We start from the raw sequence: 16,327 nt of genomic DNA, 5'->3' as shown, positions 1-16,327 counted from the left end.
TGAAGTTTATCATCTAAAATAGATGGATATCTCTTTTAAAATTAGTATTTTTTTCATTTCCACGCATTTATATTAAAATTTCTTGTTTTTTTTTTTTTTTTTTTCTCTAAATAGTTGGAGAATGGCATGGGATGACCTTGTAGTAGGCGGTATATAATACAATCAAGTCTATGTACTAATTCAAGAATAGTTTCCCATTGGCAAGAATATAGAAAGTCTATACTGGCATCATTATCATGGACATGTTTCTTTGTTTTTATTGTATTCAATAAGATATGCAATTCATCAGTTTACCTTGGAAGAAAAGTGTGATGAAGTTTGACTGTCTTTTAGTTTTATCACTAAGATGACAGGAGGCCAAACCTCTTAGTGTGATCAGGTTGTTGTAATGATGCGCGAAGGCAGCCAGCATACCATTCTGAACATGATCTCCTTCATCTGGAAACAAAGGGAACAACCTTTGATATTGATAAAACCCAAAGAACTTTGGAAAATTTTAGTGTTTCTTGATTGATACTCTCTATTTGGGATGGATTTAGCTGAGAAACCCTGATACTGTTTAAATAAATAAAAGATTTACTTTTTTTTTTTTTTTTTGCAAGGAGTATGGAGGTGGTCATTTCAGGGTCCAGTATACTGCTCCATGGTCAGGCTCATTTTGCCTTTATGCTCTGCTGTCCTTCAAAAAGAACTGCTGAGCACCTACGAATTATGTAAGCATTCCAGGAACAAGAAGAGAAACAAAGAAAGAAGGATAAATGGTCGTATCAGGACTTGGGACATTCTCAGAAATACCAGTCAATGTGAATCTTGTTGTTGTGAACCATGTCCCACAGCCACTATTAGCTGCAAGAGTGTCTGGTGATTATAGTTTCTTAGCTGAACACATTGCTGTTGTTGGAAAAGTGGAGGTTCTCTTAATGAGAGTGAAATAGAGAAATGACATTGTCTAAAGAACTAGCAAACAATTCAATGCCCATTATCATCGGCAAACTACGGTGTCTGTGATTCCACCTGTTAAGCATTACTTTCACGTCGATTGCCATTGTAAATGTAGGTGAAAGTGATCAGATATTTAAAAAGAATCTGCTATTTTATATTCTTTTTCAAGTAAGTAATAGTAGTCTTCTCATTCATATTTACTTTGTTTTCTAGTTTATGTGCATAGTTTTACATATGTTTCCGTTTCTTGGCAAGGAAGTGAAGGTTCATGCTTGGATGATAAAGTGAATTCTGGAAAGGCCAAATTCATTCGATTTTTAGAGGGGTCTAGGATTTGTTTTGGGACTGCTCTGCTCCCTGGATGGTCCTGGGATCCTGGCTTTCCCTTTGGAACCAGCCCCTCAACTATGAGTAGACCTGGAGGTGTTTTGAGCCTCAGGCTGAGGAGTAGATTCTGAGTCATCAGGTGGCCCATTTTCTGCTGTGCCCAATCCAGCTATCTATCTGGATCTATAGGAACACTTTCAGTGGCGTCAGAGACAATAGGTAAGCAGTATATGTAAACAGAGCCAGAGAAATGCTGTAGTGAGGCCCAACTGTTTCACCCGTCCCAGGCTTTTATCCTAGGAGCCTGAAGTGTAATATGCATTCCAAACCGATGGACTCAGTACAGAGTCAGCCTTTTGCAAACATAATGCAAATTGAAACATTTTTTTTTTCTCCTTTTTCCCTCCCTATTCTTTCCTCCCCTGCCCCTCTATTTAGGTTTTGTCTTGGAGAACTTATTTGAATTTTCAAGTTAGCAAGACTTAAAGAATTCACCTTTCCTCACTGCCCACCTGTAGGAACCCTGGAGGACCTTAGATAGGTTCTGCATGTAGACATCCAAAGATGAAGCACTCGTGATCCCACACATCGGCTAGCTCTGAATAACATATCAGAAAGCTGTTGGCTCGTAGTAGGCTGACCTCTCCTATTAGATTTTACAATCTCTTGCCAACAGTTAAACACCAACATCCCCTTTGACAAACAACAGAAAGGGCTATTGCATTTCACTGCTAGGGCTTCTCTTTTGTAGAAGCTTTGTTGATTCAGAATTGACTAGTAGTTCATGAGTCTCTATGAACAACAATTCTGGGTAAAAGCTGAGAGTTGTGATGGCCATGAAGGAGAAAGAAGCAGAACAGTGTTATTTGCCATTCTGACAGTCACCTTTACAAGTAAAATGTTGGGGGAAAAAAAATGAAATGTTGAGGGACAACTGGGTGGCTCAGTTGGTTAAGCATCTGGCTCTTAGTTTCAGCTCAGGTCATGATCTTGGGGTCCTGGGCTCCACCCTCAGCATGGAGTCTGCTTGTCCCTCTCCCTCTCTTCTTCCCCCACCACTCTCTCTCTCTTTTTCTCTCTGATAAATAAATAAAATCTTTTAAGAAAGTAAAATGTTAAGGTTATGTCCTTGCGAGAATCCTGGATCTTCTCCATTTTCCATAAGACTATAAAACAAGCTTATCTTCTTCCTCTCTGTTTCCCTCCCTCCATGTCTTTCTCTCTCTCTCTTACCTCCTCCCTTTCTTTCCTTCTTTCTAAAGCTTATAACTATGAGTGTTCAAGGAGAGGTTAATCTATCTGACTCGACATGATGAGAGAAGGCATCATGCGTGAGGTGAGACTTGAATTAATCTTGCAGGATGAGTATTTAAGTGTTTGCTCAGATGGGAGGGGACAGATTGAATAAAAACAGATGGACCAATGCAATAATTTTTATTGAGTCTGCTGGAGTGACTCAGTCATGATTATGCAGGCTACTGTTTCATAAGTATGCAGCCCACAGGCAGCCATTATTGCTCACACTTCCTTATCGTTTACTATGGGGAGGGCAAAGCATTTAGCAACACACTGATGTGGAGTTAAAGTTGAATTCTTAGTGATTCTCAACATTTTCCCAGGCGATAGACATTACAGATGACCTTTCCAAGCAAGATGCTCTGAAGAAATTCTCTTGTCCATTCTGGGCAAGCTACCAGTAACTGTACCTCCTTCTCTCATAAAAACAATACAAAGAAGAGGGGAGTTATGTGGGAAAACAAATATAGGTACAATATTTGTTCTTAAAGAATTGTCACAACTGATTTTAACTAACCATGTAGATGATGGTCGTTGAGGATTGTCAGAAAGTTTAAGGCCACTCTCGAGTTCACCCAAGTCTATTTATTTAGAGTTTACTACAGTAAGGAAGTTAGCTACTATTGCATTTCTTCTGCAAGAGACTCACAAGGAGTTAAAAGGACAATGGGTTTTGCAAAGAAAAAGGAAGAAGTCTCAAGATAATCTTTGATTGTCAATGTCCCATTTAGGAGGAACTTTCTCTTGGGGTGGGATTTGGAAGTGATATAGAGGTGGTGGGAATGGATAGTGGGCAGGGAGCTCCCTGATTGGCTTTTAGATTCATTTTGACATCTTTGATTGGTTCACAATCCCCAGGCTCCTAACTGAGTCCTCCAGGCTAGTTTAGCTCATAGAGTTTTCCTGTTTCAACTGAAAGAATATCTGGTTCTCTTCTGTGCTTTCCAAGTCTAGCAGAAGCCAGTTCTGCAGAGTTGTTGCATTAAACTGTGAGGTCCTTTTTCAGCATATACCAGTGCCTGGTATATTGTAAGGAGTCAGTAATATTTGTAGAATGTATAATAAATACTTTAAAAGCTTTCAAATATTAAAGTTAAAAGGATTGTACAGTAAACATCCATATTCCCATTATCTAGGTTCTATAGTTAAAATATTATTAGATTTGCTTTATCAACTATCTATCCATATATTCACCCTACAACAGGAATTTTTATATGACACATTTAATTAAACTAATAAGAAAACAGTTTATAGTCTTACTGCTTTTATGAGGAGAGATCTAGCCCAAGAGAATAATGAGTGATAGTTCCAAAAATGTCTTAATTGCCCTTAGGTACTACTATTGTTTGCCAAATATGGGTGGGGCTCAGGTCCCATATGAGGCTGTTAATGTTGGAGGACTTTAGTCAGTTAAGGTGTGGATATGCTAAAGTTTCACTTGTTGATAGTATTATTGAACCAGGATTTGCCTTCACCTTTAAAAAAATACGAAACTGGTAGGGAGAAATGCCAGTTAAAAACAAAAAACAAAAAACCACGGCACAGCCTGGGTGGCTCAGTGGTTTAGCACCGCCTTCAGCCCAGGGCATGATCCTGGAGACCCAAGGTCGAGTCCCTTGCCGGGCTCCCTGCATGGACCCTGTTTCTCCCTCTGCCTGTGTCTCTGCCTCTCTCTCTCTGAGTCTCTCATGAATGAATAAATAAAAACATTTTTAAAAAACCCCACAAGACTATATTAGGGGTTTTAAGTTTAATGGAGCTACTACAATCTGTGTTTGTCATGTTTATAAAGATTCATAGAAGTCAGCTTAATTCGCAAATAAAAGTTAATTCTCTAGGTTAAATGAGGCAGGCAAAAGTTGAATATGCCTGGTACATCAAAGTCTATTAGGAGGCTAGTCATCAAAGTATAATTGTTATTTTCTCTGTTCTGTTTTTTTTTTCTTGAGAGTTAATCTACTTATGCATAATGACTTTTTAGTACTAGATATTTTTGTACTACGAAAAGTGAAGCATATGGCCTCTGACCATGGGTTGTGGGTATAAGTTGTGGACACCACTGGGAGTCAGTGCGTGGTGGCCTTTTAGTAGAATCAGATGTCTTGAGTTTGGGTTTGGCCTCTTTCAGAGTTGGGGCCTCAGATTCAGAATCAAAAAATGAATTTACTCCACAGTAGTATTTACCCTATAAGGTTGTGATAAAGATTAAATAAGATACTGCTTGGAAAATGCCTGGCTCATAGTGACAGTAAATACTAGTTGTCATCTGTTAAAAATGCGGCAGAAGTAACATACTTAGGAGGGAAATTAAAGTATGCATGTACTGGTATCGTAGAATTCTTGTTTTGAGCTGGAAGTGACCTGAAAAATCCTCTGCCCCAACTCCTTCTCTTGCAAATAAGAAATCTGAAATCCAGAGACATTAAATAATTTTCCTCAAATAACAGTTGAAGTTATCCTGAATAAGATGAAAACTGAGTTTTTAAATCTCCTTAGTAAAGCTCTTTCCAACCATAGGCAATCCTGATTTAAGGATCCTGCAGTGGGCCCAGGGCAATGATAAAGCAGCGTCCTTGGACATACTCAGACTTGAATCTACCTCTTATTATGTGGTCTGGGTGAATTATTCCTTGGTTTTCTCTCTGTAAGTGGTTTTTGTAATCTTGCCAGATGGGGCTGTTCTGGGGTAAAATGAGATGATAGGAATGAGACATGATGCAGGATGCCTTGACATAATAAAAATTCCCTGTGATGGTAACTGTTCTTGATGAAGGATGGGAAAAGGCAGTGGGGGAAAAAGGAGGAGGAGTTGTAAAGGAAGACACATAACAGGTTCTCATAACAGATCATGAAAAAGGTGAATCCTGAAAAGTCTGTGGCACCGCTTTCAGATGGAGGTGGAAGAGAGGAAGGAACAGCATAGAAGAATGGAAGCTGGAAAGAAGAGCAGAGAATAAAGATGCTGATAGGAAATGAATGACTGTCATCAAGCACTCCTGTTCCTCTGGGCTTTGTACTTTGGTTAGGGATGGAAGATTCCAGACAGGGTGCAGCTTGATTCCACAAAGGGATCTGTACAGGCGATCCTCCACTTCATCCCTATGCTTGTTGTGTTTTCATGATTCCCACCTGAGTTTAATTTGGGGGTTATTTAGATGCCAAACCCTTGTCTCAGAAGGACCACAATTACAAAGGATTTTTTTTTTAATTCATTTGAGAGAGAGAGAGAGAGAGAGAGAGAGAGAGAGAGCATGGGGAAGGGTAGAGGGAGAGAGAGAGAAGCCACTCCCCTACAAGCAAGGAGCCTGATGCAGGGCTTGATCCCAGGACCCCAGGATCATGATCCAAACCAAAGGCACACACTCAGCCACTGAGCCACCCAGGTGCCCCCTTATAGAAGATTTTTGAGCCAGAACATACCTCAGAGGCCCTCGGCTTCCATACTCTCATTTTACAGCTGATGAAATGTCCTGTAAGAACAAATGGGAACTCCCAGGTTAAATAGGTTAAAATAGGCTCTGGTCAGGTGAGATGAAGACCTAAGCACCATGTTTGTCAATGATTCTGTGGGAGAATGCCTTTACGGTTCTAAGCAACAAGAGTGCAAAAAAGTATTTGGCAAATGATACTAATAATACTAATTAGGTGGATTTGTCTATAAGGTGATGCCTTTCTACTACCGTTTACATTTTTTTCCCACCAGAATACAGCATTGCCCAATTGTGATAGGCATCAGAGAACTCACTCATTATTCAAGTAGATTCGAAGTTTTCCAGGGCAGGGAATATGTTTTCTACTTGCTTTGCAACCTTTGCTATATTAGCTGTGTGAACTGTAGGCCCTCAATAAGATGCTTGTTCAAAGAGAATGAAATAACCTAATTTTTCTTTTTAATTCAAATGGAACTATGACAATAGACAGGCAAAGCAGACAGAGCACTAGAGTCCATGGGACAGTGAAGGGTCAAGGTCAGTAGCACAGGGCTGCAGGGAGAAGTATCTGGGATGGTGGAAAGGTTCTGTTTGCACCGTCCAGTGGAAGCCATGGGCCATGTGTGGTGATTAATAGCACTTAAATTGTGGCTAGTACAAGTGAAGAAATGAATTTGTAATTTTATTCGATTTTAATTAAGTTAATTCAAAGTTTAAATATGGCCCCATGGGATTGACGGCCACTATAATGGGCTGTGCAGAACATGGAGGGTAATGGTGGACACTGAGGTATGTGGCCAGGGTTTGCATCCCAAGCTTGCCCTTCCTAATCGCTCGATAGTTGGGTTTCATGGTGTCCCCATCAGTAAGGGCTGTCGTAAAGACCATGAGTCAATACATGGGGTCAATGTGTGGAAAGTCTCCTGAGTCAATATATGGAATGCGTCGAGACATGGCAATGAATCATTCTAGTGCCTGGAGAAGAATCTGTCTGTGTGCTCTTATCGTTATTATTTTTATAAGGAGGATGTTTTAACTAATTAGATCATTAAATAATTGTTTGGTCTGATTTTTGCCCTCTTTTGACTTTTTGGGCCTCTGTGGTTCTACTCGTTAAACTGTGGGAATTGGTCAGTGCAATGTCTCTGGCTCTGAAAATTGATGTTCCTGTGAACTGGCAGCTTTAGCTTCTATAGATGATTGGGAGAAAAAAATCTGGCTTTTGATCTAGCTGTGGATTTATCCCTGAGGGATATGTGGACCCTCTGTCCTTCATTTCTGCATCGGATCGATGAGGAGAGCTTTGCCTCATTTTTTAGAGGTCCACATCTTAGAGCCACATGAGGGATATTAAATAATGTTTAAATAAATGATTACATTTCAAGTGTTTGGAACACGTTTCCTCCGAACTATCATAATCATAACATAGCAACAGTATTTATTGGGTGGTGTTTCTGGGCACTGGGCCAAGTGGTTTAGAGGCATTATTTCAGTTGATGTTCCCCTATGATGAGGGAAGATATTGTCACTGCTCTTTTAAGGGGACAGGACACAGGGGTCAGGCTCTGGGTCACTTAGCCAGTGAGCAGCAGAGGCAGGCATTTCTTTCTGACTCTGGGTCTTATATTCTGAAGGTTGTGGAATGACCTCTTGCAGCACGACAACATATATTTGTTAACTCTTAGTGTGTTTGCTGATATGCCTGAAAACCCTCAGTAATGGAGAAATGAGTTTTGAACTCTGAAAAATCTTGGAAACAGAAAGCAAGATGGCTGTTATAAAATGAAGAGATAGAAGATTTTGATCATTTATGCCCCTTTTGATAATGAGACTTCAGTCATTTGGAATTTGCTCTGGATAGTTTCTCTTGAGAAAGTCTCTCACCGTAGGGTTTCTTAAATTCTTGCCAACACACACACACACAAAAATCTTTCCTATGAAAACATACTCCTCGTTACCCTGGTTAACAAGTAAAGAATTATCTTGCTACTTGATAGCATCTATTTTTTTTTTAAGCTAAAAATCTCTAAATGTAAAAAGGAGGGGAATATCTATGGATGAATTCCTTGAGGCAAAACTGACATATTTTTTGGTTGCCTCTTGCCTAGAAAACTGTTTCCAGGGGATTTAGGGGTTTCCCCACTGCTGTTGGATCAATCAGCCCATTATCTCAGTCTTTCAGATTCATTCTGTGATTGGGTTCAGAGTACAACATGTGTTCCCACTCCAACAGCCATTTTTTCCAGTCTTTCTGATGGAAGAGCCACACTGGTGAGATTGATTGGCTTCAAACAACAAGTGCTTACCACTTAAAAAAAAAGTGTATATATATATATACACACACACACACACACACACACAATTGTCAAGCCCTACTCTTGCACCTAAATCTCCTGCTACAGAGTCTGAGGTCTCTTACTCAAGATCTTTTAGAAAATCACACCTGCACGTTTTGCTTCTTAGCCCTGGTCCCATCTGCTTTATTCTTGGACACCCTCCGGTGGAGTCAGTGACTCATTTTGCTTCGGTCCAAGACCCAAGTCAGCCCAATGAAGACCAATAGTTATCACTTCCTGGACTTTGAGTGAGTTACCAGGGATTTAAATAAGGAAACTGGTAGCTCTGGAAACTACTGGACACTGTCTTAGGAGCAAGAAGGAATCCAGTTAGGGGTTAAACTTGTCTAAGAAGAACAGAGTTAAGGAAAGAAATAGGGCCCCCCCTTTTTTTTTTTTCCATTTCTTTAAGACCTTGCCTTATCTGAAGTATAATCTGGACTTTTTCAGTCAAATGGACCCTTAATTCCTCTATTATTTAGGTGAGTTTGAGTTGCATTTTCCTTAACCAATAATGGGAAGCATCTTACCTGATGTAGAGGGCATAATATACAGGCTAGGGAGCATAATAGCTCCTGGGCTTACAAAGATGACTAAGGCATATGTACCCTCAAAATATAGGAGTTTATAATTCAAGAATCTTCTTTTCCCCATTTAATGTGTTTGTTCTTGCAAGGCAGTGGGCAGGATTACTTTTTATGGTGTCATTAAAATTTTTTAGTATGTATTTTGAATTGAGATATAGTTCAAAGGCCATAAAACTCACCCTTTTAAGGTGACCAAGGCCCTGGTTTTCATATATTCATGAGGTTGTGCATCCAGCACTATCTCACTTCAGAACCTTTCCATCCCTTCTCCATACACCCCCAAACTCACATCCATTAGCAGTCACCCCTCATTCCACCTTCCCTCCCCAGCCTCTGACAACCACTAATCAACTCTCTCCCTCTAGGGATGTGCCTGTTCTGGATACTCCATATAAGTGGAATCATACAATATGTGCCTTCTGTGACTTCCTACTTTTACTTAGCATAGTATTTTCAAGGCTCATTGGTTTTTACATCTATCGATTCTTCATTCCTTTTTTGTGGCTGAATGATAGTCCATTGCATGGATATTCAATATTTTGTCTACTGATCCATCAGTTGATGGACATTTGAGTTATTTCTACTTTTTGTTTATTGTGAATGTTCATGCTGCTATGAACATTCATGTACAAATTTTTGTGTGGATATATGTTTTGCTTTCTTTCTTTCTCCTTCCTTCCTTCCTTCCTTCCTTCCTTCCTTCCTTCCTTCCTTCCTTCCTTCCTTCCTTCCTTCCTTCCTTCCTTCCTTCCTTCCTTCCTTCCCTCCTTCCAGATTTTACTTATTTATTTGAGAAAGTTGAGTGAGCCAGAGAGAGAGCATGAGCAGAGGGAGGGGGGCAGAAACAGACTTCCCACCAGGAGGAGCTTGACGTGGGGCTGGATCCCAGGACCCCGGGATCATGACCTGAGCCAAAGGTAGATGCCCAACTGACTGAGCCACCCAAGCTCTTCTGGATATGTTTTCATTCTCTTGGGTTTATGTGTGGAGCTATTTATGAGTGGAACTGTTGGGTAATATGGTAATGTTATGTTTAACTTTTTGAGTAACTACTAGACTATTTTCCCTAGTGGTTACACTGAACAAGAAAATAAGACTTCTGTTCTCATGGAGTTTATAGGTACTAATGTTATAACAGATTGCAACTTTGAAAAAAAACTAGACCAGAGAGAAATCGTACAGTGTCTCATACATGGTAGCCTTTAATATAATAAAAACTTCCTTTGAAATCGTTACTATAAAACAGAAATTTGGTCCCCTGGCAACCCCTTCATAAATAGTGATGCATAGTGTGTTTTTTCTGTGATGACACTAAAAGCCTGTAAATCAAATGTTTCTATTTCATCGCAACTAGAAAGTTAGACATTTATAAATCCTGCTAAGCATCTGACTGACAATTTATTATTACAGTGGGACACCAAGGAACTGTTAGGTCCATAAACATCTTTAAAAGTCTTTAAAAATTTCCAGAGAATCGAAAGCAAAAGATATTAGCAACATTATTGGGATTATAGGAATGAGAAAATCTAATTAGCCATAAATGGAAATAAAATACTTGAGATGGCAATTACTGCTCAAGAAGAATACAAAATGAGAAGGTACAGAAAGCATATTTAGGACAAAGTGCATTTGCTTTTTAAAAATTATTTTATTGCAATTACCAAAGTATGTTAGCTTATCTGTGGTGCTATATGAACAGTAATAATGGCATTGTGGGCACGGAATGCACAACAAACAAAATCCAGCTGACCTTTATCTTCAGCGCCCCATTTCATGCAAGCTGTGACTTTCCCAAAAGGTATTTGAAATCACCTTATGGTAATTAATTTGTGACAGTTAGAAAAAGGCTTGAGGACAGTGCCAAGGAAAATTCCACATATCGTGGTGGTGGAGGGGATCATAGAATTTAAGGCTGGAAGAGACGTTAGTTTTCCCAGTGTGCCATCCCTCTCTCCAGCCCCCCTCCCCCCTTCCCACCCCTGGACCACCCCCACCCCAGGCCCCCTGCACAGTTGCTGAAATAACAAACCTGCTGTTGAAAAGTTACCAGTCTCTAGTTAAACATTCCTGTTCTAGAAGCATGAAGATAGTAATTGCAACCCCATCTACAATAGTAAAACATTGGAGCGACCAAAATGTCTTACGCAGCAATAAGTCACTGGTATACAAATGGAAATTATATCTGTGGATATTTGGGGAAGTTTTTTGTTATGCTTTTAAATGAAAAAAAAAAAAAAAGCAGAATATAAACCTGCATTTGTATTATGCTTAAAACTAACTGTGGCCTGGAAGATGGAAGATATGCAAAATAGAAATAGTTCTTTTTGCTTGTGTTTTCTTTTCTTTTAAACATTTATAAATTTTCTGTAATTTTGCTTAGTCAGTGTTCTTATATCAAATTAATAAATGGAAAAGGATACTTTTTTTTTTCTTAAAAGCAGATAAAGTAAAAAGGGGGCTAACATTTTGTTGTGGGGACAAGAATTTACAATGGCATCCTCCAGGAGTCAGAGACAATGATCAAAAAATGTATATATTAAGTTTTAAGTTCATTTGGTGAAGTAAGCAAATATTCCATACCTTCTATCTTTTTTAAAACCATTGTAGCCATTCGTTGAATTTATGTTTGCAATTTAATATGAGCCAGGGGATCATTAAAAAGGAACGGTTTTAAGAGAAAAACGTTAGCCAATTCTTAAGACAAATCTAATTACATTTTCACTTATATCCCTCCCCTCCCCTCAAAAAAAAAAAAAAAAAATCTCCTGTCTCACTCTGCCCCATGTAGCTTATTGGCAGAAAGAGCTTCCCTTTGGCTTATCTTAATATATCTTTATTACTTGGATTTCTGCAGTTTAGTGTTTGGAGGCAGGGACACATGATCTTTCATTCTTGTGCCTTCTATTGTCTGGAGACCCATAAAAGCAGAGGGTTGACAGGTTCAGCATTTTGTTCTTATTATCTGCCCAGGCCATTAAATACTGTGATTAGTGCTGGTGGCATTACAGCAGTTCGTAAAGGATAATGTCTTTTATCTTAGGATGCAGATTTTCAAATAGAGAAGAGTCTAAGTTTTGGGGATAAAAAAAGGTCAACCACAGCAAACTCAATTTGAAATTACCTGAAAACCAATATTCTGTCAATGTGGAATGACTAGATATCTCTAATTTCAGCTTCTTTGACGATTTATGAAAATTAACATCAAAGATTTAAGACTAAGTGGAAATTAGCATTAGTGTAGTAAGCAAAAATAAACATATTCTAGGGCACCTGGGTGGCTCAATGGCTCAGCGTTTGCCTTCGGCTCAGGGCATGAGCCCGGGGTCCTGGGATCGAGTCCCCCATTGGGCTCCCTGCATGGAGCCTGCTTCTCCCTCTGCCTGTGTCTCTGCCTCTCTCTGTGTATCTCTCATGAATAAATAAATACAATCTTTTAAAAAAATAAACATATTCTAGTGGTACTTAGAGAACAAAAGATCTATTCTAATTGAGAGGAGGAGTATCACTTTCCTCTTTCAGTACATCTGAAGTTCCTATGGTCTGCTATTTCTTACATAGTAAATATAGTCTATTTAGATGTGGAATCAAATAAAGGGCAAGTCAAATATTTTTTAGTTTTACTCTAAATGGGCTGTAAACCTCAGGATCTGGGTGGAGTTGTATCACACAGGCTATAATTTCTTAGTTTTCCCCCTTAGAATAATTTAGCACAATTTTATTACAACCCTCTTGGCTCTCTGATAATTAGATAAAAGAGCTCCTAATCTTTAGGGTAAGGTAAGGTAAACCTTTAATAAGTAATTCTGATTTTCTTTTTTGTGGAACTTTGCTTTCATCTTATGGCGAGCTGTCGCTCTGGTAGTTATCCCTGTTTTCTCTTTGTTTTGGTTACCTTGGAAGGTGACCAGCTTCTTGAAATGGTGGCTCTTCGGGATTTGGCCGAGATCAGCAGTGGCTGGCAGGGCTCCTCCATCTATCGTCGGCTGGTGGGTATGTCTGCTTGACAAGAATCTGAAGTCACAGTTGAATCCCCACAGGGTGACTGGGACAGCACTGGGAACAGAAAAGCAAAGACTGAAATGTCTCAAAATAATTTGAGAGCTTGCCAGTATATGTTTAATGAAAACATTTTCATCAAGACTTTTTAATTAAAACACAGCCGTCAAATAGACTTAACAATATGAATCCGTTCTTTAAAGAGAAAAGGAATTAGAAATTTAGGAAAATGCAAGGGAAACCACCCATCAGGGTATCCAGATAGCTAAGCAAAAAGGTGGGTGCATATGAAATTATCCCAAGTGACACTGTTTAAAAGGGTCCTAGATGATGATTAACCAGAATAGTGTCCTTCTGGCCTGAACTTAACTCTGCTGACATTGTGGGTGTTTGTACCGAAGCGGCACCATTGCTAGATCAGTGGGCACAACGCCCCGACTAAACAGACATGGGCTTGCTTTGATAGGTGACCATTCATGTATTTGTGGAAAACCCACTTTGGCTGCTAAGTTCTTGAACATGTCACTTAGATTTCACTGAAACAAGGAAACTCGTTCTTTCTTTCTTAACTTTTTTTTTTTAAGGTTTTATTTATTTATTCATGAGAGACATACAGAGAGGCAGAGACACAGGCAGAGGGAGAAGCAGGCTCCATGCAGGGAGCCTGACGTGGGATTTGATCCCGGGTCTCCAGGGTCAGGCCCTGGGCTGAAGGCAGCGCTAAACTGCAAAGCTACCTGGGCTGCCCTTGTTCTTTCTTTCTTAACTTCTCTTCTCAAATGCTTTAGTATTTCATTCATGCCGTCCCTGCCTCCTTCTCTTCCTCCCTCACTATCTCTTTCTCTCTCTCTCTCTCTCTCTCTCTAACACATACACACCCTACTTCTTCTGATTTGTTTCTTTATTTTGCAACTTGTAGACTTTTTTTTTTTCTTTAAGATCTTATCTTTAGGTAATCTCTACACCCAAAATGGGGCTCAAACTTACAACCTTGAGATCAAGAGTTGCATGCCCCACCAACTGAGCCAACCAGGCACTCCAACTGGTAGGATGGCTCCTGTAATGACACTGAGGTGCAGCCACCAGGTACTGCAGAGACTTTCTTCCTGTAAAGCCTCTCTGTTGCCTAAGCCCCTATCCTGTTAGTATCGTGCAGGTGAGACAGCCTGGACCAAGGTCCTCAGGACAGAAGAGTTTTTAAAAGTTTCCCAGGGCCAATGTCCTCCCTGTCCCATAGAGTTCTTGACAGCTGGCTAGACTCAGGATGTGCAGGGAGGACGTGTACAGTGTTCATGGGCCTCAGGGCCTGGAAGAGCCAGCCCTGCTCTGCGGGCTCTGCAGCCACTTCTTGTGTGTCTTCTGCTGGATGCCTTCCCTGGTTCTCTGGCACTTCAAGTGTATTTGGGGAACAAGTCTTGCACAGGACCTTTTCATAAAAACATGGGGATTATGGTAACGATAGTTCTTCCACCCCAGACACTAAGTTTGGTATCGGATGATTTATAGTCTGGAGGATGTCATAATGAAAGGCTCCTGAGTGAGAACAGCCTTGAATACAACTGGAGAAAACCTGAGGTTCCATTAATGGTAAGGAAGCAACAGGCCTGGGCTGCTGGGAGGTGAACTGACTGCAGTGTGTGGATAGGTTTCTGGGTGCCACTGCGATAAAGTACTGGGTGGCTTAGAACCACTGAAATGCATTCTCTTGCAGCTCTGGAGGCTAGAAGTCCAGAATCAAAGGGGTTTGGCAGGATTGATTCTTTCTGGAGGCTCTGAGAGAGAGAGTCTTGCCTCTCTCGAGCTTCTGCTGGTTGCTGGCAGTCCTTGGCTTGTGGACACATCACTCCGATTCCTGTGTCCATTGTCACATGGTGTTCTCTGTATACTGTGTTCAAATGTCCCTCTTCTTATGAGGACACCAGTTAATGGAGAGAGCCCTCTAGATGCTGGTATGACATTGTCTGAATTTGATTGTATCTGTAATGACCCTATTTCCAAATAAGACTGCACTCACTGGAGTGAGGACTTGGACATAACTTTGTGGGGGACACAGCTCTACCTAGGACATGGCAATCTCCACACCTGTCTGTATTTGCAGCTCTACTTTGCCTTCCTCTGTACTCAACATCTGTGCTCTTTGGCACTGTGGACATTTTGCACAGACAGCTCTTGGGGATGGGACTGTCCTGGGCCTTGCAGGTACCTAGCAGCCTTCCTGGCCTCCTTGGCCTCTATTAGTCCCCGCAGCCTTTCCCCACATAGCTGTGATGACTACAGAGGCCTCCAGGGGACAAAATCACCTGTGGTCGAGAACCGTTGCTTCACAGTGATTGCGCTTTTACCAAATCCCACGTATATTTTAAGAGTTATCCTCCTATGTATTTAGGGCAGCCCCGGTTAGCCCAGTGGTTTAGTGCCACCTTCAGCCTGGGGTGTGATCCTGGAGACCCAGGATAGAATCCCACATCGGGCTCCCTGTGTGGAGACTGCTTCTCCCTCTGCCTGTGTCTCTGTCTCTCTCTGTGTGTGTCATGAATAAATAAAATCTAAAAAAAAAAAAAAAAAAAAAAAAAAAGAGTTATCCCCCTATGTATTTAGTACTTAAAGATCCATGACTATACTATCTTTCTGTATCATTGCCAAATAACTCTCTGATTTTTTTTTAATTTTTATTTATTTATGATAGTCACACAGAGAGAGAGAGAGAGGCAGAGACACAGGCAGAGGGAGAAGCAGGCTCCATGCACCGGGAGCCCGACGTGGGATTCGATCCCGGGTCTCCAGGATCGCGCCCTGGGCCAAAGGCAGGCGCTAAACCGCTGCGCCACCCAGGGATCCCCAACTCTCTGATTTTTAAAGATAAGTTTCATAGTATCTTTTATTAATATTACTATGCTTGCATGTTTGGCTTGTAATTCCCTGATAAATGACCATCCATCCTTTCATTCCGTTTATGTAGTTCCTATTTCAGCATTTCTGCAACTACCACCACCCACCGCTCATCTAGCAAACCTGAGTCTGTTCTGGCCCTACTTCTCTCCAAAGCAGAGGGGGTGTTGTGCTGTCAGTAGAGAGAGAAACTCTTTTAGCCTCACCTTGTCTGTGCCCCAAGATTAAGCTACGTTATTAAAAAGAGAGAGAGAGAGAATCGTCTATCCTACGATTTTTCTGCTGAGGCAACATATCTGTTGGACAATATGAAGAACCCACCCAGGGTAGTATCCTTCCCATGTCAATCCTTGCGAAGGTTGATGCTGCTGAAGAGAAGGAAGACTCTTCCTTTCTAAGCCTGTTACCTGGACACTTGGCTTCTGAGTCAGTTTGTGAGGGGGGACCAGGTGCATAGACTTGTACCCCGCCCTGAAACGGCCCACACTGGTCCAACTTGCTCCTGCTTCTGTGATGATGCCAC

The 16,327-nt window shown here is 40.7% G+C and overlaps 1 long non-coding RNA gene across 1 annotated transcript; it reads right to left on the bottom strand.

The window, feature by feature from the left end:
- Positions 1-234: 234 nt before the first annotated feature.
- Positions 235-13,172, bottom strand: LOC119870699. The gene is made up of 2 exons (XR_005353347.1): positions 12,812-13,172; positions 235-438 (listed from the first exon to the last, which is right to left on the bottom strand). It is a non-coding gene; the product is annotated as an uncharacterized LOC119870699 (long non-coding RNA).
- Positions 13,173-16,327: the final 3,155 nt, after the last annotated feature.

Source organism: Canis lupus, chromosome 1 (assembly GCF_011100685.1).
Source record: "Canis lupus familiaris isolate Mischka breed German Shepherd chromosome 1, alternate assembly UU_Cfam_GSD_1.0, whole genome shotgun sequence".
In the NCBI taxonomy this organism is placed as follows: domain Eukaryota; kingdom Metazoa; phylum Chordata; class Mammalia; order Carnivora; family Canidae; genus Canis; species Canis lupus.
The sequence above is the reverse complement of the archived record's forward strand: the minus strand, read 5'-3'. Positions and strand labels throughout refer to the sequence as shown.